We start from the raw sequence: 24,463 nt of genomic DNA on the forward strand, positions 1-24,463 counted from the left end.
CCCATTATATCGGGTCTCCCCATCGCTGCGCCCCATTATATCGGGTCTCCCCATCACTGCGCCCCATTATATCGGGTCTCCCCATCACTGCACCCCTTATATCGGGTCTCCCCATCACTGCGCCCCATTATATCGGGTCTCCCCATCACTGCGCCCCTTATATCGGGTCTCCCCATCACTGCGCCCCATTATATCAGGTCTCCCCATCACTGCGTCCCATTATCTCAGGTCTCCCCATCACTGCGCCCCATTATATCAGGTCTCCCCATCACTGCGTCCCATTATATCAGGTCTCCTCATCACTGCGCCCCGTTATATCAGGTCTCCCCATCACTGTGCCCCTTATATCAGGTCTCCCCATCACTGTGCTCCATTATATCAGGTCTCCCCATCACTGCGCCCCATTATATCAGAAGTCCTCATTAAGGTCCCCCTTACATCAGACATCCTTATCACAGTCCCCCTTACATGGATTGTCCCCATCGGAGTTCCGTCTTTTATCAGGAGTAATCCACAAAGGCCCTCTTTATATCAGATTCTCCAAGTGTACCCTTAAATCAGTTGTCCTCATCAGAATTCCCATTTCATGGACTGTCCTTAGTGGAGTGCCCCTTTACATGGGCTGTCTCCATCCGAGTGCCCCCTTACAAGGTCTGTTCCTTTTGGAGTGCCCCTTTACATGGACTGTCCCCATCATGGTGGTTCCTTATATCAGGAGTCCTCATCAAAGTTCCTCTTACACCAGATGTCCCTACAGAGTCTCCCTTACCTGGATTAACCCCATCAGAGTGCCCTTTTATATCAGAGTCCCCAATACAGTTCCTCCTTACATCAGTTGTCCTCATCGGAGTGCCCCCTTATATGGACTATCCTAATCTCAGTACGCACTCACATGGACTGTTCCCATCAGAGAACCCCTTTACATGGATTGTTCCCATCAGAGTGCCCCCTTACATGAACTGTTCCCATCAGAGAGCCCCCTTTAATGGACTGTTCCCATCAGAGTGCCCCTTACGTGGACTGTTCCCATCAGAGTGCCCCCTTACATGACCTGTTCCCATCAGAGTGCCCCCTTATATGGACTGTTCCCATTGGAGAGCCCCCTTACATGGACTGTTCCCATCGGAGAGCCCCCTTACATGGACTGTTCCCATCGGAGTGCCCCCTTACATGGACTGTTCCCATCGGAGTGCCCCCTTACATGGACTGTTCCCATCGGAGTGCCCCCTTACATGGACTGTTCCCATCAAAGTGCCCCCTTACATAGACTGTTCCCATCGGAGTGCCCCCTTACATGAACTGTTCCCATCGGAGTGCCCCCTAACATGCAGTGTTCTCATCGGAGTGCCCCCTTACATGCAGTGTTCCCATCGGAGTCACCACTTACATGGACTGATCCTATCGGAATGCTCCCTTACATGGACTGATCCCATCGGAGTGCCCCCTTACATGGACTGTTCCCATCAGAATGCCCCCTTACAAGGACTGTTCCCATCGGAGTGCCCCCTTACATGGACTGTTCCCATCGGAGTGCCCCCTTACATGGACTGTTCCCATCGGAAAGCCCCCTTACATGCACTGTTCCCATCGGAGAGCCCCCTTACATGGAACGTTCCCATCGGAGTGCCCCCTTACATGGACTGTTCCCATCGGAGTGCCACCTTACATGGACTGTTCCCATCGGAGTGCCCCCTTACATGGACTGTTCCCATTGGAGTGCCCCCTTACATGCAGTGTTCTCATCGGAGTGTCCCCTTAAGTGCAGTGTTCCCATCGGAGTGCCCCCTTACATGGACTGATCCCATCGGAGTGCCCCCTTACATGGACTATTCCCATCTGGGTGCCCCCTTACATGGACTGTTCCCATCAGAATGCCCCCTTACAAGGACTGTTCCCATCGGAGTGCCCCCTTACTTGGACTGTTCCCATCAAAGTGCCACCTTACATGGACTGTTCCCATCGGAGTGCCCCCTTACATGCAGTGTTCCCATCGGAGTGCCCCCTTACATGGACTGTTCCCATCGGAGTGCCCCCTTACATGAACTGTTCCCATCAGAGTGCCCCCTAACATGCAGTGTTCTCATCGGAGTGTCCCCTTACATGCAGTGTTCCCATCGGAGTGCCCCCTTACATGGACTGATCCCATCGGAGTGCCCCCTTACATGGACTGATCCCATCGGAGTGCCCCCTTACATGGACTGATCCCATCGGAGTGCCCCCTTACATGGACTGTTCCCATCGGAGTGCCCCCTCACATGGACTGTTCCCATCGGAGTGCCCCCTCACATGGACTAATCCCATCGGAGTGCCCCCTCACATGGACTGTTCCCATCGGAGTGCCCCCTCACATGGACTGATCCCATCGGAGTGCCCCCTTTACATGGACTGTTCTAATCGGAGTGCCCCATGCATGTATTGTTCTCATCGGAGTGTCCCTTTATGTCACCTGCCCCCCCTTCCCCCCCCGGACTGAACCCATCGGAGTGCCCCCTTACATGGACTGTTCCCATCGGAGTGCCCCCTCACATGGACTGATCCCATAGGAGTGCCCCCTCACATGGACTGTTCCCATAGGAGTGCCCCCTTACATGGACTGTTCCCATCAGAGTGCCCCCTAACATGCAGTGTTCTCATCGGAGTGTCCCCTTACATGCAGTGTTTCCATCGGAGTGCCCTCTTACAAAGACTGTTCCCATCGGAGTGCCCCCTAACATGCAGTGTTCTCATCGGAGTGCCCCCTTACATGCAGTGTTCCCATCGGATTGCCCCTTTACATGCAGTGTTCCCATAGCCCCCCCTTTCCCACCCCGGACTGATCCCATCGGAGTGCCCCCTTACATGGACTGTTCCCATCGGAGTGCCCCCTTACAAGGACTGTTCCCATCGGAGTGCCCCCTTACAAGGACTGTTCCCATCGGAGTGCCCCCTTACATGGACTGTTCCCATCGGAGTGCCCTCTTACAAAGACTGTTCCCATCGTAGTGCCCCCTTACATGGACTGTTCCCATCGGAGTGCCCCCTAACATGCAGTGTTCTCATCGGAGTGCCCCCTTACATGCAGTGTTCCCATCGGATTGCCCCTTTACATGCAGTGTTCCCATTGGAGTGCCCCCTCACATGGACTGTTCCCATCGGAGTGCCCCCTCACATGGACTGATCCCATCGGAGTGCCCCCTCACATGGACTGTTCCCATCGGAGTGCCCCCTCACATGGACTGATCCCATCGGAGTGCCCCCTTTACATGGACTGTTCCCATCAGAGTGCCCCCTAACATGCAGTGTTCTCATCGGAGTGCCCCCTTACATGCAGCGTTCCCATCGGTTTGGCCCTTTACATGCAGTGTTCCCATTGGAGTGCCCCCTCACATGGACTGTTCCCATCGGAGTGCCCCCTCACATGGACTGATCCCATCGGAGTGCCCCCTCACATGGACTGATCCCATCGGAGTGCCCCCTCACATGGACTGTTCCCATCGGAGTGCCCCCTCACATGGACTGTTCCCATCGGAGTGCCCCCTCACATGGACTGATCCCATCGGAGTGCCCCCTTTACATGGACTGTTCTCATCGGAGTGCCCCATGCATGTATTGTTCTCATCGGAGTGTCCCTTTATGTCACCGCCCCCCCCCCCCCCCCAGTCTGTCCCAGAGATGATTGGACGGTCCTCTCCAGAGTGTCCTTGCTTTCTGAGCAGAGCTTCCTCACAGTCTAGACTCCTCCCCCTTTGGAAACGTCCAAAGGGGGCGCTGCGGTACGATTAGCCAGGAGGCGGGGCTGAGGAGCGCGCGGGTAGGATCGTAGACTACATAGGTTGCTAGGAGACCGACGCTGTGCCTTCCAGGAGATGAGTGGAGGGGAGGGGCCTAGCAGCAAAATGGAGCTCCACTCTAGATAGGACATGTGGCCTGCACTCCATCTTTAGTTCAGGTCTCCTTTTTTTTCTTTTTGTTTATTGAACTTTAATTCAATAAACAACCAACAACCGCAGCTCAATGAAGTGGATGTCACATATTTCCTGTGTAGATTTGTACAGAAACTGAGAAGTCTGGCTGCAGAATGGAACTCCATTTTGGAGGTCACATGTTTCCTGTCTAGTGGAGCTCCACTCTTTAGCCTCTGAATATTTGTTAGTTCATTAAAGTTCATTAAAAAAGGGGCGGAGTGCAGGTAATGTGTTTCCTCTCAAATTCTGCAGCCAGCTTGTCTGAATAGAGCCCCGCCTCAGTCTAGTCTCCTCCCTCCAATGATGCAGTAAGAAAGGGGCGGAGCAACTTTGAGCAGCTAGGAGGCGGAGCTGAGGAGCGTGAAAAAGAAATGTGTGTGATCTGTTCTGTAGTGTTTACATCGGTTGCTAGGAGACCGGCGCTGTGCTTGGAGCAGCTGCCTGCACGGTGCTGATGGTGATGGGAACAGTCCATGTAAAGGGGCACTCCGATGGGAACAGTCCATGTAAGGGGGCACTCCGATGGAAACAGTCCATGTAAGGGGGCACTCCGATGGGATCAGTCCATGTAAAGGGGCACTCCGATGGGAACAGTCCATGTAAGGGGGCACTCCGATGGGAACAGTGCATGTAATGGGGCACTCCGATGGGAACAGTCCATGTAAGGGGGCACTCCGATGGGAACAGTCCATGTAAGGGGGCACTCCGATGGGAACAGTACATGTAAGGGGGCACTCCGATGGGATCAGTCCATGTAAGGGGCACTCCGATGGAATCAGTGCATGTAAAGGGGGCACTCCGATGGGAACAGTCCATGTAAGGGGGCACTCCGATGGGAACAGTCCATGTAAGGGGGCACTCCGATGGGAACAGTCCATGTAATGGGGCACTCCGATGGGAACAGTCCATGTAATGGGACACTCCGATGGGATCAGTGCATGTGAGGGGGCACTCCGATGGGATCAGTGCATGTGAGGGGGCACTCCGATGGGATCAGTGCATGTGAGGGGGCACTCCGATGGGATCAGTGCATGTGAGGGGGCAATACGATGAGAACACTGCATGTAAGGGGGCACTCCGATGAGAACACTGCATGTTAGGGGGCACTCCGATGGGAACAGTCCATGTAAGGGGGCACTCCGATGGGAACAGTCCATGTAAAGGGGCACTCCGATGGGATCAGTGCATGTAAGGGGGCACTCCGATGGGAACAGTCCATGTAAGGGGGGCACTCCGATGGGATCAGTGCATGTAAGGGGGCACTCCGATGGGAACAGTCCATGTAAGGGGGCACTCCGATGGGAACAGTCCATGTAAGGGGGCACTCCGATGGGATCAGTGCATGTAAGGGGGAACTCCGATGGGATCAGTGCATGTAAGGGGACACTCCGATGGGAACAGTCCATGTAAAGGGGGCACTTCGATGGGATCAGTGAATGTAAGGGGGCAAGCCGATGGGATCAGTGCATGTAAGGGGACACTACGATGGAAACAGTCCATGTAAAGGGGGCACTCCGATGTGAACAGTCCATGTAAAGGGGGCACTCCGATGGGATCAGTGCATGTAAGGGGACACTTTGATGGGAACAGTCCATGTAAAGGGGCACTCCGATGGGATCAGTGCATGTAAAGGGGCACTCCGATGGGAACAGTCCATGTAAGGGGGGCACTCCGATGGGATCAGTGCATGTAAGGGGGCACTCCCATGGGAACAGTCCATGTAAGGGGGCACTCCGATGGGAACAGTCCATGTAAGGGGGCACTCCCATGGGAACAGTCCATGTAAAGTGGGCACTCCGATGGGATCAGTGCATGTAAGGGGACACTCCAATGGGAACAGTCCATGTAAAGGGGGCACTCCGATGTGAACAGTCCATGTAAAGGGGCACTCCGATGGGAACAGTCAATGTAAAGGGGCACTCCGATGGGATCAATGCATGTAACGGGGCACTCCGATGGGAACAGTCCATGTAAGGGGTAGAGGCGGCTTCATATCGGTCAATCAGATAACAAATGGCTGAGGGTCCGGGCAGTCTGTGTTCTTTATCAGAGGGGTCACCTCTATGCTGCAGATTCAAAGCAGGGAGCCGGCCTCTGCAGATTGCCAGTGACCTCTGACCCCCAGGTCCCATTAAGGGAACCTGCCTACAATACAGCCGCCATTACTAGGTGGTCTAGGATGTAATAGAAAGGTCAAATTGTGGAGGATTGTATGAGCACAGCACACATTGTCAGATCAGATTGGTGGAGATCGCTCTTCAATCATTTCTGACTTTCGCCCCACACCAGGATGGTCAAATGATTGCTTGGGTGGGCGCTAACGATGGCGGATCCTCATACAACTCACCGTTTATGTCTTACAGAGCCCCTCCCCCATGCTGGCAATCTGATTGGACGTGAAGTACCGTCAGCCTCATAGTGGAAGAGCCGTGAGCCGCCAACATGGACACCAAATGCGTAGAGGTGGCGGAACGATGTCGGCAAGTGAAGGGCGAGGGGACGGACATGAAGTATCAGATGATGGGTGCAGTGAGCAGCAGGCGCTGTCAGTACTTCATCCAGAAGACAGGTAGGTGGGTGAGGATGGGAGCAAAGGGGTCCTCACTGGGGAAGGAATGGTGTGTCACCCATATACAGAGAGGGCTCCCCATACCCATGTATGAGCTGGAAGTGGCAGGAGATCAGTGCTGGTAGTATCCATCACAGACAACACTGACCCATCCTCCCATCCACCACATACTGACCCATCCCTGCGATCCCCACATACTGACCCATCCCTGCGATCCCCACATACTGACCCATCCCTGCGATCCCCACATACTGACCCATCCCTGCAATCCCCACATACTGACCCATCCCTGCAATCCCCACATACCGACCCATCCCTGCAATCCCCACATACCGACCCATCCCTGCAATCCCCACATACCGACCCATCCCTGCAATCCCCACATACTGACCCATCCTCCCATCCACCACATACTGACCCATCCCTGCAATCCCCACATACTGACACTTCCCTGCGATCCCCACATACTGACCCATCCCTGCGATCCCCACATACTGACCCATCCCTGCGATCCCCACATACTGACCCATCCCTGCAATCCCCACATACTGACCCATCCTCCCATCCACCACATACTGACCCATTCCTTGCGATCCCCACATACTGACCCATCCCTGCGATCCCCACATACTGACCCTTCCCTGCGATCCCCACATACTGACCCTTCCCTGCGATCCCCACATACTGACCCTTCCCTGCAATCCCCACATACTGACCCATCCCTGCAATCCCCACATACTGACCCATCCCTGCGATCCCCACATACTGACCCTTCCCTGCGATCCCCACATACTGACCCATCCCTGCGATCCCCACATACTGACCCATCCCTGCAATCCCCACATACTGACCCTTCCCTGCAATCCCCACATACTGACCCATCCCTGCAATCCCCACATACTGACCCATCCTCCCATCCACCACATACTGACCCATCCCTGCAATCCCCACATACTGACCCATCCTCCCATCCACCACATACTGACCCATCCCTGCGATCCCCACATACTGACCCATCCCTGCGATCCCCACATACTGACCCATCCCTGCGATCCCCACATACTGACCCATCCCTGCGATCCCCACATACTGACCCATCCCTGCAATGCCCACATACTGACCCTTCCCTGCAATCCCCACATACTGACCCATCCCTGCAATCCCCACATACTGACCCATCCCTGCAATCCCCACATACTGACCCATCTCTGCAATCCCAGCACTGATCCTCCTCACCAACCCAACACTGCCTCACTCTCCCATCCACCACATACTGACCCATCCCTGCAATCCCCACATACTGACCCATCCCTGCAATCCCCACATACTGACCCATCCCTGCAATCCCCAAATACTGACCCATCCCTGCAGTCCCCACATACTGACCCATCCCTGCGATCCCCACATACTGACCCTTCCCTGCGATCCCCACATACTGACCCATCCCTGCGATCCCCACATACTGACCCATCCCTGCGATCCCCACATACTGACCCATCCCTGCTATCCCCACATACTGACCCATCCCTGCAATCCCCACATACTGACCCATCCCTGCAATGCCCACATACTGAACCTTCCCTGCAATCCCCACATACTGACCCATCCCTGCAATCCCCACATACTGACCCATCCCTGCAATCCCCACATACTGACCCATCCCTGCAGTCCCCACATACTGACCCATCCCTGCAATCCCCACATACTGACCCATCCCTGCAGTCCCCACATACTGACCCATCCCTGCAATGCCCACATACTGAACCTTCCCTGCAATCCCCACATACTGACCCATCCCTGCAATCCCCACATACTGACCCATCCCTGCAGTCCCCACATACTGACCCATCCCTGCAGTCCCAGCATCGACCCTCCGCACAGTAGTGTATTTTACTTTTTTGCTGCCCTAGGCAAGACTAAAATTGAGCACCCCCCATCTACATTTATCTCTCCCCTTGCTGTTTAAGATCCACCTCTTCAGTACAAGAGCATGATGGAGGGCAGTGTGACATGGCAGGGGGGGGTCGTGGGACAGGAGGGGGTCAGCGTGATGGGGGGCAGCAGGACAGGAAGGGGGCAGCAGGAGAGGAGGGGGGCAGCAGGAAGGGGGAGTAGGCCATCGAGACAGGTAGGAGGGTAGCAGGACAAGAGGGAGGCATCATGACAGGGGGAGGGCAGCATGATGGGGGGTAGCATGGTGGGGGCAGAGGGACAGGAGAAGTGCAGTGGGACAGGAGGAGGAGCACAGAGGGACAGATGGGGGGCATGGGACAGGATCGGGGCAGCGGGACAGGAAGAGCGCAGTGGAACAGGTGAGGGGCAGTGAGACAGGAGGAGCGCAGAGGGACAGGTGAGGGGCAGCGTGACGGGGGGCATGGGACAGGATCGGGACAGGAGGAGGAGTGCAGAGGGACAGGAGGAGCGCAGAAGGACAGGTGAGGGGTAGTGGGACAGGAGGAGCTCAAAAGGAGAGGTGGGGGCCAGCGTGATACGGGGCATGGAACAGGATCGGGGCAGCGGGACAGGAGGAGCGCAGAGGGACAGGTGAGTGGCAGTGGGACAGGAGGAGCACAGAGGGACAGGTGAGGGGCAGCATGACGGGGCATGGGACAGGATCGGGGCAGCGCGACAGGAGGAGCGCAGAGGGACAGGTGAGGGGCAGTGGGAAAGGAGGAGCGCAGAGGGAAAGGTGAGTGGCAGTGGGACAGGAGGAGCTCAGAGGGACAGGTGGGGGGCAGCGTGACAGGGGGCATGGGACAGGATCGGGGCAGCGGGACAGGAGGAGCGCAGAGGGACAGGTGGGGGGCAGCGTGACAGGAGGCATGGGACAGCATCGGGGCAGTGGGACAGGAGGAGCGCAGAGGGACAGGTGAGGGGTAGTGGGACAGGAGGAGCACAGAGGGACAGGTGAGGGGCAGTGGGGACAGATGGGGGGTAGTGGGACAATGTGGGGGGACAGGAGGGGGGAAGTGGAACAGGTGTGGGAAAGGGTGACAGGAGGGGGCAGCGTTACAGGGGGCAGTGTGACAGAGAGGGGGCAATGGTACGGGGGAGGGAAGTGGTGGGGGGCTGTGTGTCGGGGGGACAGGAGTGGGGAAGCACCAGTCCTCCAAGCTCTTACCTGTCCAGCAGGGGCTCCTCCAGACAGTGTCAGGATCACTCCAGGAGGGACGCTTGTGTCCCATATCCCTCAGGATCTCCGGCGGCGGCTGCAAAAGAGCGGGGGGCTCCTACACCCTGACCTCGTTCTTTTCTTTTTTCTCCTCCGCTGGCACCTTCTGGCCATCCTGCACGTCCCAGCGCACACTGACAGTGGGCCCCGCCCTCACACGCTCCGAGCGCACACCAGGGATCCGCCCACCACTCTTCTCTCCTCTGCAGCCAGTCCCTTAGCCCGGGTGACCCTCCTTGTGTGTCGGCTTGGCTGTACACTCATCCATGGCAGCACTGTTGCTGACACACACAGTGTCCCTTCTGCCTGGGGGGCGTGCCGCCCCCTGTAAACTGCCACCCTAGACAAACGCCTTGTTTGCCTCATGGCAGATACACCCCTGCCTCCTCACCACCCCCCAACACGAACACAGTCCCATCCCTGCAACCAAAATCAGAACATTAACCCTCCTGGAGCCTTTGCCAGGAAATTCCCTCGTAGACATTCCTCACCAGAACACGTAACCTGTATGCATAGCCAAAACTTTTTTTTCTGTTCTTGGTTAAGTGGGAAGGATCGGCGCCCCTGTTGTGTTTTATTGTTTTTTTTTCGCACTGGGGAGAGTCTCTATTTTTCTTGATGGCTGTTGTCACTGAAGCAGAACATTATGAGAAATGTAAAATTGTAAAGCTGTTCCCAGAAAAGGAATAGAGAAGTCCTCCAATGCAGACATTTGTTCTACTCTATCCAAAAGTGAAAACGATTTGGCTATAGATACAGTTAACTCCATTTAATCCCTCATTATATGTCACTTACTGTTACCAGGACATAGAAGGTGAATCTCCCCAGGGGGAACACAGATCGCAATAACAATTTCATAGGGAATCTAACCCATGACTTGCTTCCATTGTGAGGATCTTTTAAGAGATCAATAGGAAGGATTTTCCCAACAAAGCTTGAATGATGATCCACCAGGCCAGAGAAAACCTGGTGTTTGGTGACAGGTGCATCAGTTTGTCCTGAGATTGAACCGATTTGTCCCAGGATGAACTAGCAAAAGAAAAGAGAAATCATTTTCCTAATGACACCAGTGTAATGGAAATTATTTGTGACTCCAATTTAAGGCTCGTTCACACTTGACTGTTTTACCAACGCTTGCCAAATGCCCCTATAGCGTTTGGCATGTGTTGGTCCGGCGTTTGCGGAGTGTTTTTTAACGCTCGGAAAATGCCGCATGCGCGGTTTAGCGGCGGTTGCTAGGTGTTTTCCGAGCATTAAAAATGCCCCACAAACGCCTATAATGAAGTTTGAATGGTATTACCGCTCCGCAAACACCCCGCAACCGCACCGCAAATGCCAGTCGCGCGTTTGCGGAGCGGCACCATAGACTAGAATAGGAGGCTTCAACGTCTGTTTTGCCTCGATGCTAATGCTCCCGTTAGAACAGCACCATGTGCTGCAATGTGCAGAATTGTCCGAGGCGTTTGGGAAGCGGTAAAAACGCTTCCCAAACGCCTCTCTTCTGCCTGCACACAACGCTAGTGTGAACGTAGCCTTACTGGCAATTTTTCCACTGACATCCACGTATGTGAAAAATATTACCAAAGGGATGCTCACATAAGGGGAATTATTTTCCCACTGACACCAATGTAATTATTTTTTTTTTTGCACACTGTCACTGGTATGTTGGTGGGGAATAGTTTTCCCATTGACACCAGTATAAAGGGCATTATTTTACAATCTTTACCAATTTAAAGTAGCAGTAAACTTGTTATATACACGCACGCACACGCACACACGTGTTAAAGGGAGTTCTTCATTGCTGTGCTGTCAGTGTGTGGTGATTTCATGTGATCTTCCTTCCAATGTGAGGTTTCCCATCCACACCAAATAAACCCCTTCCCACCGGCTGTACACTTATGTAGCAACACACTGACACCAGTGAAACAGGAATTATTTTCCCATCTACAGCAACTTGAGAGCATTATATTCCCAGTGACATTGATGTAAGTCACATGTACAAGCAGGCATTATATTTTAACCGACATCAATGTATGAGGAATTATTTTCCCACTGACATCAATGTTAGGCACATTGGGGAGATCCAGATTGCCTTTAAAACATCTGCACATAATTAAGGAAAGCCTCGTAAAGTTCCAAAACATGCAACAGACTTGGGTAGTTCCTATTTTGGGAATTTTCAAATGTAAGAATTACTGACAGTTTGTAGATAACGTATCAGGAGGTAATTAAAACCACCTCCAATTTGGTGTACAGAGACAGGCCAGACCATGTTTGCGCTGCAAAGCTGTTGTGAATGTTACGCTTCCTCCTTAGGGCTTGCTGGTTGCTAGAATGCTGGAGGCTGCTGCTATCCTAGCAACCAAGGATGCATCTCTGGCTCCATTCAGCTGACAACCAGGAGATTCTCCAGGTGACAGCTGATTGTAAATGAAGGGGCTAAGAATGCCGGCTGATGTAATAAACCAAATATGGCTATGGCACTTTTTGAACAATGACATCAGTCAGCATCCCCAGCACCCCAACCCTTTGTTTACATTCAATTGTAGGCTGGGGAACATTACAATCATCAACTGAATGGGGCGAGGGATGCGTAATTATTTGCTAAGGCACTGCCTACTGCACACCTAACAGCATCTTACCAACCAATGGCACTGTGCGGCTCAGGAGCTCAGTATGGACTGAGGACAGGGTGTCCGTAGTTTGTACACTGTGGCCTCATTGCTGCACCCCTCACCATGCCTCTATGTGACTCATTGTTGTGCCTGTTTATTACGTTAACAAAAATGGCAACTGTCCCATTTTATAGCTAGTTTTAAAGGATAAGTTCACCTCTAAAAAAAAAAAAAATAAATAATACATGTACATCTTTTTGCAGGTAAGAAAATGTGCATTTATTAGAAAGCATCGCTCCTGCAATCAGCAGATCGCGGGTGCTATGCAGGACTTCTGCAGACTTGTCAGTGGATGTGTGCTTTTACTCCGTACGGGCAAGCAGATACACACTGACGGGAAGAGACAACGAACTATCACAGTGCTCAACAGTGCTGTGGTAATTCACTGAGGACTACAAGCCGAGAGTGTAGTTTCCCATTCACAGAATTCTGTGACTGAATGACACTGCCGGGCGGGCGAGCAATAGGTATCCTGTGCCTATTATGTGGTATAGGTATCCTAATTAAGGAAGCTGCTTACACCAAAAAACGTGTATCTCCTCTCAACTGAAGGATCAACAGTTATTAAAGCTAAAATCAGTGCTACCCATAAATCAGCATAATTAACAATGTGTCTCATTAATAAAATCATACAAGTTAGGCCTCGTTCACACTATACGTGCAGAAAAACTGATGGAAAAGATTTCACTCGCAGAGCACAAATTTACATCTGTTTTCATACGCATATCAGTGAGTTTTATACAGGGAATAGGGCACATAGAGAACTATTGTTTTCTTTGTACCCTTGCAGAACGTATGCAGAAAAACTCAGAAAGGTATACAGAAACAAATGGCATGAACAAGGCCTTAGGTTCTATGACTATTCGTAACAATGTAACATGACAATATAAATACATGCAATAAAGGAAAAAAATAAATTAAGATTAAAATGATAAAAAAAACTTTAAAATATATATATTAATAATATATTTTTTAATTATTATTTTTATTTTCATTTTTAGTAATTTTTTTTTCTTTATTGCATTTATTCACATTGTTACATTACAGTTTTACAAATAGTCACAGAACTTTATTGTTGTATGATTTTATAAATGAGACACATTGTTAATTATGTTCATTTATGGGTGGTGCTGCACTTGCTTAATTTTGGGGATTTGCTGTTTTTGCCGCCCTTCGTCAGACCCCTGGTCACACTTTTTTTGGTCTGCCTATATGAAATCTTAGGAGTCTTTTAGTTGAATCCCATGGTCAAAAATGAAACTGCCCAGAGACAATACATTCTTTCTCCAGTTTTGACATTTGTAACCAAAAGATGACAAGCCTGCCCACCACGACAAGGTAGACTCTTTCAGGGCAGGACCTACACTAAACTACACTACGCTAACCTACTCCATGCTAGTCATCGTATTCTTAGTGTTAGATACCTGATTGTAATAAGCCTCATCCTAGAACCTGCCATCTTCCTCTCCAGACTTGTTTACTAAGATCTACATAAGAACAACCCTTTTCATTCACAAAACAGAGAACAGACTTGAAATGGTTGTTGCTGTTCTCTTATGGTGAGTGATGCAGTGGTCAGCAATGATCACCTGTAATGTCCCGACACATTTCCCCTTCTTTAATCAATGCAGAGCTCTCTTCCACATAGATGCCTTCAGTCTGAAAGGTCTAAAGCGATTTAATTGTAGTGAAGTTTATTCACAGAGAACTGCCTTTGTCGCCCTCCTCATCCTACCAGTCCTCAGTTTTACTGACATAGAAAAATGCTCACAATAGTGTGTTACAATAAATAATTGGATGTTAAATAAAAAAAATAGTTTTTTTTTAGAATTACAATTCCAAAACATCTAAATAGAGACCATGGCAGCAACAGGGGGAATGACAACCCTCAGGGTACTGTGGTCACCCCCTGAAGGAGGACACCCCACCCATATTCCACCTATCAGGCCATGCACAACACCCCAGTTATCCCACCAGACCGCACCCAACTGGGAGGAGGTGCAATCAATCCTGAACTTCGTGAACCCAACAGGAAGGCCGAGACTTCCTCAGAGCTATGCGCCACCAACATTCCTGTCCTGCCACAGTTTCAGAGCTTCCCCGAGAGGTAGCCTCACTCCATTCCTTCAGGCACAGAGTGTCTACACTCCGCCTAAAAAAAAACCTGTGCTAATACACTATTATGAGCATTATTTCTCTGTTTTTTAAGGGTATATTTGCATTTTTAATTATATTAATAAAAGGTAATTTTATTTTGGTTTATTCACATATATTATGGATTGGCAATATGAGATTATTAGTATACAGTATTTGATTAAGGGTTTTGTATATTAAAATATTTTTTATATACATGTACTTATTTTTTATATACATATAATTCTGTATACTAATTTTTATATTAATTGCATCAGGTTGGTATCACCCGTTTTTTTTTGAGGATTAGGGGGTGAGTTTTTTTATTTTTTTATCTAGTGTATTTTTATCAAATTTATAATTATTTAGATTATTAAAGGTTTTTTGAGGCTGTCCAATTTATACTGTCCAATAATGATGTTGGGAGCCATTAAGGGATATATACTATATAGTGCCATTAAGAAGTACTGCCCTGTGATCTATAGGGTCTGTGGAAAGGCTTCTTTTCACTGCGAGTCCGACGGTAGGGTTGCCTAGTTACCGTTCGGACTACGCTAGTATGGCAGTGGTTGTCCCGCCCAGCGGTCTGATTGGCAGATCTTCAGCCTATAAAATGGAGTACTGTCTACCAATAACGCAGTCCTGAAGAAGTCAATTGCATTCCTGTTCAAAATGCATGCTATTCTTTGCGGTGCAATTTGCGTCCATACATTTTGTATGAACACCAATGGCATAGCAAAGTATCGGTAATTGGTAACGGCGAGTACTTGACCGACAGTATCGATATCACACTTGCATCCCTAGTTAGGATATGACAGTGTTGTATCTGATGAATGTTAGACAATGTGGCCAGTAGATTAGACCCATCAGCATTTAGAGCCCGGAATTCAAATGTTGGAATTGTGTCCCTTGTGGTGGGTGTTTATTGGCTAGAATAGTTTTCTCACACCTTTATTTCCACAATCTACCTGACTCACTTCACTCCTGATGCTGCTGACAACCGCCAATAATCCAGACGGTACGGCTTTATTCTTTCATGCACAAATCTGAGACCGCAGAACTGAAAGCAAATGCTGCACAAAAAATAGATGACTGGAGTGTTAACTAGTAGATGTGTATTTCTTATTTCTGAAAGATAAAGATCTCATCTAGGGCCAGTTCACACCACAAAACGCACTCTCCATGCATTCCGGATACGTTTTTGCTTACAGTTCACACCACACTCTGTTGCGGTGCAGTTTTGATGCAGTTTGCCATGTTCCAGTATGGTTCTGTTTAGAACAAAATGCAGCATTTTCTCTTTTTTTCCTGCACCAGAAGCTGAAATAGGCTGTGGGATTTGCAGTGTGCATAGAACAGTGCGTATGATCACAACTAGTGCGCATGCTTGTTTCAAACAAACAAGTGGTGGGGGGGGGAGCATAGGTATGGGAGCTCATGGAGGATGTAACAAGGAAGCAGAAAAACACAGTAAGAAATTATGTAATAAAAAATAGATTATTACAGGGCTATGAACTAGCGGATGTGTTTTTGGATTTTTTTCTGAATAATAAGGATATTGTTTGTTTAGTGTCACAAAATAAAATCCGTCTTCCTCCTTCCCTTTATAGCCGGCCAATCCTCTGCTTTTTTGTAAGATGTTAAAAATGTGATACTAAGCTTTGGAGTAAAAAAAATGTGTTAACCTTAAAAATGTGTTTTTACTGCTTCAAATCTCCATTTGTTTTTTGTGATTGGGCCGTGGGCTGTGTAGTGTGTGTAGAGCAGTGTACATGGCCATAACTAATATTCACTGCTATTTTCACATGAATAGAAGTCTGGGGGATAGGAGACATTCAGGAGTTAATGGCGGATGTCACAAGAAGGCAGATACACAGTAAGAAGCAATATAATGGAAAATAGATTATGGGAGCATTAACTAGTGGATGTTTAATCTATATATATATATATATATATATATATTTTTTGTGGAAAATAAAGATATCATTTAGTGTCACAAAAAAAACAGGCCCCTCCCCTCCTTATAGCCGGCCAATCACGCTCCTTCCTTGGGAGATGTTAAAGTGACTCTCCTGAGATGGGCTATGGGATTTGCAGTGTGCATAGAACAATGCACATGATCGCAACTAGTGTGCATGCTTGTTTCAAAGAAACAGGTGAGGAGGAAAAGCATAGGTGTGGGAGCTCATGAAGGATTGGGGAAAACCTCCTGCGCTCAATCCTACTAAACTAATAATAAGCTGCTACACCTGCACCTTATTACCGAAAGTGAAAAACCAAAATATAACAAACAATAAGTGTAGCGCTCTGGTGAAAACTAACTAAATCTCAACATAAACAACATGTGACATAATGGTGGAACAAACCGTGAATCTTAATGAGAATGAATGCTAAAACAGTGCAACATCACAGGATATTGTGCATATGGTGGACATGACTAATATTAAGCCCCCTAATACAGGGATATACCCTATAAAACAAGTGCTCTGTGTCAACACACTTTATTCATACCATAGATAAACCGCTGAAATCAGAAAATATATATATATATATACAGCAAGTGAATATAAATGAACACATCACTGAAAGTAATATCTCATAAACAAAACGTGCCACCAGTGTCCACAACAATAAATGCAATCATGCAGGTGAATCTTGTGCGTTTGTAGGCTCTGGTGATGACTCCACACACAGCTAGATTAGCTCATCACCTCCTTGCTGTGACCCTAAAAGGGCCTAAATGCCTTATGGATCGCTCCTGGATCCCCCTTGGGTTAAAGCGTATCCTCTAGGAATATCCTAAATGGCTGTTATTCAGAAAAATCATCTCCCACATGGTCCACAAAGAGAAAATCCTCCATAGTGTATTATCATTTATTAACACAGTAATTAAAATAATATACACAGGACACTCACATGATATATCTTCTTGTATACAGCATTTTGAACCTCATGTATGGGTGTACTTGCATGGGTTCTTTAGGGAGTCCAAAGATGGCGTCCGCGCCGAAAATGACGTCACCTACGCCTTGCATCACCTCTCACGTGACTTCCTCAGGGACCCTGACACCATTATGTCACATGTTGTTTATGTTGAGATTTAGTTAGTTTTCACCAGAGCGCTACACTTATTGATTGTTATAGCTCATGAAGGATGTTACAAGGAAGCAGAAAAACACAGTAAGAAATGATTTTATGAAAAATAGATTGTTACATTAACTAGCTGATGTGTATTGGATTTTTTTCTGAATAAGGATATTGTTTAGTGTCACAAAAAAAATCTGGCCTCCTCCTTCCCCTTATAGCCAGCCAATCCTCTCCTTTTTTGTTAGATGTAAAAGAAGTGACACTAAACTTTGGTTTAAAAAATGTGTTGTTAACCCAAAAAGTAGTTTTTACTGCTTCAAATCCCAATTTTTGTTTTTTTTGTGAGTGGGCTGTGCAGTGTATGTAGAGCAGTGTACATGGCCATAACTTATATTCACTGCTCTTTCCAAATAAACAGAAGTGAGGGGGATAGGAGACATTTGGGAGTTAATGGCGGATATCACAATGATACACAGTAAGACACAATTTCTTGAAAAATATATATTTTTTTTTTGTTAAATCAAGATATCATTTAGTTTAAGAAAAAAAAAATCTGACCTCCTCCCCTAATAGCCAGTCTATCACATTCTTTTCTTGCAAGATGTTAAAGTGGCACTCCAGTGTGCATAGAACAGGCGTATGATCACAACTAGTGTGCTCATTTCAAACAAACAAGTGGGGGGGAAGCATAGGTGTGGGAGCTCATGAAGGATGTTACCAGGAAGCAGAAAAACACAGTAATAAATTGTTTAATGAAAAATAGTTTATTACAGGGCCATTAATTAGTGGATGTGTACAATTATAAACAACAAATTCTCACACAGTCACAAATGCTACTAAAAATATTCCCTTCTTGTGTCAAATACAAAACTATATATCAGAAAGCAGCTCACACTAACACATACTCATGATGTGCGTGGATTCTAATACATAAAACACACAGTGCCGCGCTCTCTTTTAGTATGTGAGAGCAAACAAATTATGTTATAAAACAGTGAACATATGTGAAAAAAAGTCTCCAAGTATAAAGTTTTTCTTCAACTTGAAACAAACTTCACAATTTCATATCTTCATGCAATATAAATCCTCTACCACAAACGCCAGATGTGCCCTCACCAGGGGTTTTTGACCTCACATATAGTTCAAAAACCGCTTGTGTTCCTTGAGGTGGACATAAATGGTCAGATGTATCCTGAAAAAGGTATCTTCCTCCAAAGATTAAAGGGATCGGTGATCTTTCCTCTTCCATTCAGTATACATGTCAAAAAATGAGTAAAACACAATAGTGCGTTATCCTTTAAAACACATTACTTTACTAAAAGCATAAAAAGTGGCCAGTCACATAGTACAGGTACTAGATCGCACCAGATATATGCGCATTTAAAACCTGCAATACTCTTGTATGAGCAATCAAAGAAAACTCCACTCCTGAAATGTAACAATGTGGTTGTAACGATGAAGGGGGGGCTTGGTGACGTCATGAAGCTCGCTGTTCATCGTTACAACCACATTGTTACATTTGAGGAGTGGAGTTTCCTTTGATTGCTCATACAAGAGTATTGCAGGTTTTAATTGTGCATATATCTGGTGCGATCTAGTACCTGTACTATGTGACTGGCCACTTTTTATGCTTTTAGTAAAGTAATGTGTTTTAAAGGATAACGCACTATTGTGTTTTACTCGTTTTTTTATCATGTATGCTGAATGGAGGAGGAAAGATTAAAGGGATCGGTGATCTTTGGAGGAAGATTCCATTTTCAGGATACATCTGACCATTTATGTCCACCTCGAGGGACACATGCGTTTTTTGACCAAACTATATGTGAGATCAAAAACCCTGTTGAGGGCACATCTGGCGTTTGTGGTGGAGGATTGATATTGCATGAAGATATGAAATTGTGAAGTTTGTTTCACGTTGAAGAAAAACATTATACTTGGAGACTTTTATTCACATAGGTTCACTTTGTCTTTTTTCACATATGTTCACTGTATTATAACATAATTTGTTTGCTATCACATACTAAAAGCGCGGCACTGTATGTTTTATGAACTAGAGGATGTGTATTGGATTTTTTCTGAATGATAAGGATATTGTTTAGTGTCACAAAAAAATCCGGCCTCCTCCTTCCCCTTACAGCCGACCAATCCTCTCCTTTTTAGTAAGATGTTAAAGAAGTGACACTAAACTCTGGTTTAAAAAATATATCCAACTCAAATATGTGTTCTTAAGCCAAAAAAAAGTCATTGGTGCTCTCAGACCCTCCAAATCTCCATTTTTACTTTTTTTAATTTGTGATCCAACTTCCTGATATGGGCCCTGGGCGATGGGTGATGGGGCGTGCAGTGTGTATAGAGCAGTGTACATGGCTACAACTAATATTCACTGCTGTTGTCAAACAAAGAGAAGTGGGGAAAAGGAGAGGTTTGGGAGTTAATGTAGGATGTCACAAGGAGTTTCATTTTCAAATAGAAGTTGGAGGGAAGGTGTGGAATCTCATGGAGGATGTTACAAGGAACTAGAAAAACACAGTAAGAAATTATTTCCTGAAAAATAGATTACAGGGACAGTAACTAGCGAATGTGTTTGGGTTTTTTTTTCTGAATAATAGGGATATTGTTTAGTGTCACAAAAATAAAAAAATCTGGCCTCCTCCACCCCTATAGCCAGCCAATCCTCTCCTTTTTTGTAAGATGTTAATGTTAAGATGTTCTAAAAATGTATACAATAACCCAAAAAAGTAACTTTTTCTGATCCAGATCTCCATTTTTTGTAATCCAACTGCCAGCTGTGGGTGACAGGTGGTGGGTTTTGCAGTTTGTATACATAAAATATAATATTATATATAACATTTTATTTTTTAAACAGAAATGAGAAGAAAAGGAGAGGTTCAAGGGTTAAAGAGGATGTTACATGAAGTCAGAAACACACCATAATATCTTATATTAACTTACCACTATTTTATCTATGTTTAAAAACTAAAATCTATTTTTTTTTTTTTTTTGTAATTTTTTTTTTTTTTTTTGTAATTTTTTTTTTTTTTCCAAACAAAGTGAGGAGAAAAGGACAGATTCAGGAGACGGGGAAGATGTCAGAATCAGAAACACACAGTCTAGAGAGAGCTATGGCTAAAAAATGGACTTTTTTTCCCCTTTAAGCTAGTAATTAGGGGGAGGTAAGAGAGATGGGCTGTAAACATAAAAAACCCATAATTGCCTGATGTTACTTACCTCATTCGGCCCTTACCTGATGTTACTTACCTCATTCGGCCCTGGGTCTTTTGGCTCCTTGAGGCTTGCTGTACGCTGCCTTTCTTTTGGGCTCTTTGGCGTTCAGGGCATCCAGGAGACCTTCAGCTACCAGCTCTTTGTATTTAGCCCCTTTGCTTGCTCGGGAAGAGCATCGCTGGGTGCTGGTTGTAGGCTCCTGGGATGCCAAGCTGGTGGTGATGTCCCTCCTCTTCACCTTGAGGGCCTTTCCATCTTCAGCCCTCTTCCCAGATGTCTTTGGGAACCTCACTGGATAGTGGAAGATGGGAGCCATGGTGAAGGTAGTAGCCATGTCCAGAAGCTGTCCCAGGGCCTCAGTCTTCTCAGCCTTTCCTCCCTGCAGGTAAGTGACAGCGGCCATGATGTCCTCCTCTCTGTCCTTCCCGGTGCAGTCCGACGATGCGAATCCCAGAAGCAGAAGAGGGTCCGCTGATCCCCAGTCGAAGTCTTTGGCCATCATAAAAGCAGAAACGCTGAAATCCACAGAAATCCACAGAAATCCTGGAGCTACAGGTGTCTGTGTCCTCTCAGAAGCACAGCTATCAACAGCGATCAACTGTCACTTTGGTGTGAGGTTGTTTACTCAAATCTCCCCCCCCCCTCCCCCCCCCCCTCCAACCGACCTGATGCTTAGAAATTCACCTGTTAGCCCATTTGTTTAACACATAAAACCTTATTTTACCCCAAATACAACCAGAAATATTGTTCTATAGACACACCCATTAATATCACCATACATTTAGACTAGGCGTGTTTAACCCTTTTTCTGCCAGAGATGTTTTTAGGGTTTTTTTTACACATATTTTAAAAATGAATTTAAGGTGATTGCTGAAGATTACAGAAAACCCCCAAACATGATATATTTTCTTGCAGCAGAGACCTTGGCAATTCAAATATCAAAAATTATATCAAAAATTAGACAATTTATGTCACATAATATGTGTGCAATGGTTTTTCAAGCTCAAATTTTTAGTAAAAAATGTCACTAGAGTTCATTTTAGGGCACACAAACACAATATATTCCCCAAATGTTTGGTAAAATATAAAAGATGAAGTTGCACCAGGTAAATAGATGCCCAATATGTGAAGCTTTAAAACTGAGCGTGCCCAAAATACAATCATGTACTTCAGCACCCTATATTTTCTCCAAGGGGACACATTAAAAGCCCCTCCAGGTCATTAGGTTGGAAGTAACTCTGTATAACAGCCCTAAAATGATTGCTGTCACTCTGGCATGTGCAGCAATGCACAACACGTGTAGCACCTGCAATGTTTTCATATGTGGGTGCCATGACCGGTGTGCTCAGGTTGGTATGTACATAGAGGGGGGGGGGACCTTTTGGAGGTTTAAGTGCTTGGGTGTACGTTTATTTGTTGACACTTTTTATTGATATCACAGAGAGGACACCGTCTCCTATGTGATGTAATGCCTTTGTGACAGGTGCTGCTTCTTCACACATCAGGAGTCTATTTCAGCAGCAAGCCGACAGACAACTTGTGATACATTGTTACATACAACACACTCCCAGCTCCTGGTGTGTACCCCCCCCCCGGCAGTGAGAGGGTTAATGATGCCGTAACAGATGTTGGTGTTTCTGGGGGTTGGAGGGGCATTAGGGGCCTCTTACTATATGGCTGATTCATGATTTGGCTGCCTTGTCTTGGCAGTGTGTATTTCCCTCCTGGGATCCAGTTTGTGTTTTTCTGCTCCTGATAGTTGTCTGTGAGTATGGCTGGGGAAGACAGGAATGGAGGGCACTCACACTCTATTAGTTTCACTGCAGGCAGGTGAGATGTCGGGTCTTTTAGACCCCTGTCACCAGTTACTGTGAGCAGGGAAAGGGCCACGCTCGAAATGCGTTGTCATGGTGACAGTGGAAGCCTCCATCTTGTTTGGTCCAGCTTGCGCTCCACCTTGATCCCCGGATCCAGTTAACTTCCTTTGTTGACGTCACTTCTGGTGCACCGCATCCGAGCCCACGCAGGTTACCGAGTGACTCCCAGAATCCTAGTGGACCCAGCCGGAGACCCATTGATGGTGGATCCTTACTAGCGGAGTCACTAGTGGTTATAAAACAGTCCTGTTTGCTGACATGGGCTCACCGCTGACACTCCTGAAGCTCTGTGAGCGTCTATCTCCCTGGAAGGCTTTCCTTTAATGTGCAATGTTGTTGTTTTTATTGAAGTTCATCCTCTCTTGTTCTGACTAATATATTACCATTGATCAAGCAAGAGAGCACGTGTTTTATCTGCCATAAATATGCTGGTGCCTTGTTATAAACGTTTAGTGCCACAGTGACCGAATTGTTGTTCTGATTTTTGATTTGACATGGTGACTCCTTTATACAAATCACTTTCCTCGAATCGCTTTTGGGACATTTGGTTTCATGTTTGCTTTTTTCACCACTCTTGGTGATTTTCATGCGAAGCAGCTGAGGACTAGCAGCCACTTTAGACAATCATTCTATGTATACCTCACTGCCCAGCCTTAGCGCCTAAACTTCAGGATATATATCCAAATTTATTCTGCAGAAGGGCAATGACCCCAAACATACATCCAATGTCATTATAACCATCTTTACTGTAAAGAAGAACAAGGAGTCCTGGAAGTGATGGTTTGGCCCCCACAGAGCCCTGATCTCAACCTCATCAGGTCTGTTTGGGATTACATAAAGAGTCAGAAGGATAAAGGGCAGCCTACATCCACAGAAGATATGTGGTTAGTTCTCCAATCTGTTTGGAACAACCTACCTGCCGAGTTCCTTCAAAAACTGTGTGCAAGTGTACCTAGGATGGTCACACCAATTATTGATTTCATTTGGATTTCTCTTTGGTTCAACTACCTTCCATTTTGTTATTTGATAAAAATAAACTATTAACACTTCTATGCCTGAAAGAATCCATAGTATAAGTAAACCCTCATCTTGTAAAACAGCCCATTCAGTTTGAAATAGAAATGAAAGGCAAAACATTTATGTATACATATAGAAAAAGTGAAAACATATCTTCTGTTCTCAGCTGCATAAGGAACTCAGGGAAGAGAAACAGCAGCACACTGGTCTTCCCAGTAAAAGGCTGTGAAGGAGGCATGTCAGCACAGTTTAATCCATGGAGGAGAGCAGGCTGAGTTGTCAGCAGAACCAGAAAACTGGCCACGCTGTGCTCTCATGCCTGGTGTGGTCAGTTTTTATTAGGAAAGCAGAGGAACTGGCAGGAACACCAACAATTTCACACAAAGCAAGCAATTTAAGGAGAACAGGATATTTTTTTTTTTTATTCAAGCACGTGGTACAACAGTTGTATGTCAGGAGTATGCAATGTTGGGCTTACATATTTAATTTACAGCATTTTTTACACCGGCCTAAAATGTTTGCACAGCAGTGTGTGTAAATAAGTGTATGTGTACGTGTGTGTGTTTACAAAAATATATTTAAAAAAAAATTGTACTATCCCCGAAATAAAATTTGCAACAATGTTTTTAATGGTAGTTGGATGTTTTGGATATGTTCTATTGGTGTAAGACTTGTGAATGTTACCCCTCCCTATCCTAAAACAGGACATTCAGAATAAAGGCAGTCGCTTACTTTGGAATTGAATGCATGAATGGATTTCCTTC

The 24,463-nt window shown here is 46.8% G+C and overlaps 1 long non-coding RNA gene across 1 annotated transcript in view; it reads right to left on the bottom strand.

Moving 5' to 3' along the window:
* LOC149459182 (uncharacterized) overlaps nt 1-9,735 on the bottom strand; it is a 34,075-nt gene extending 24,340 nt beyond the window's left edge. The window contains exon 1 of the long non-coding RNA XR_016313318.1: nt 9,635-9,735. This is a non-coding gene — a long non-coding RNA (uncharacterized LOC149459182). The remainder of the gene's footprint in view (nt 1-9,634) is intronic.
* Between the last annotated feature and the right edge of the window lie 14,728 nt (nt 9,736-24,463).

This window comes from Staurois parvus, unplaced genomic scaffold (assembly GCF_062004578.1).
Source record: "Staurois parvus isolate SC_StPar_1 unplaced genomic scaffold, SC_StPar_1.0 ptg000270l, whole genome shotgun sequence".
Taxonomy (NCBI): Eukaryota; Metazoa; Chordata; class Amphibia; order Anura; family Ranidae; genus Staurois; species Staurois parvus.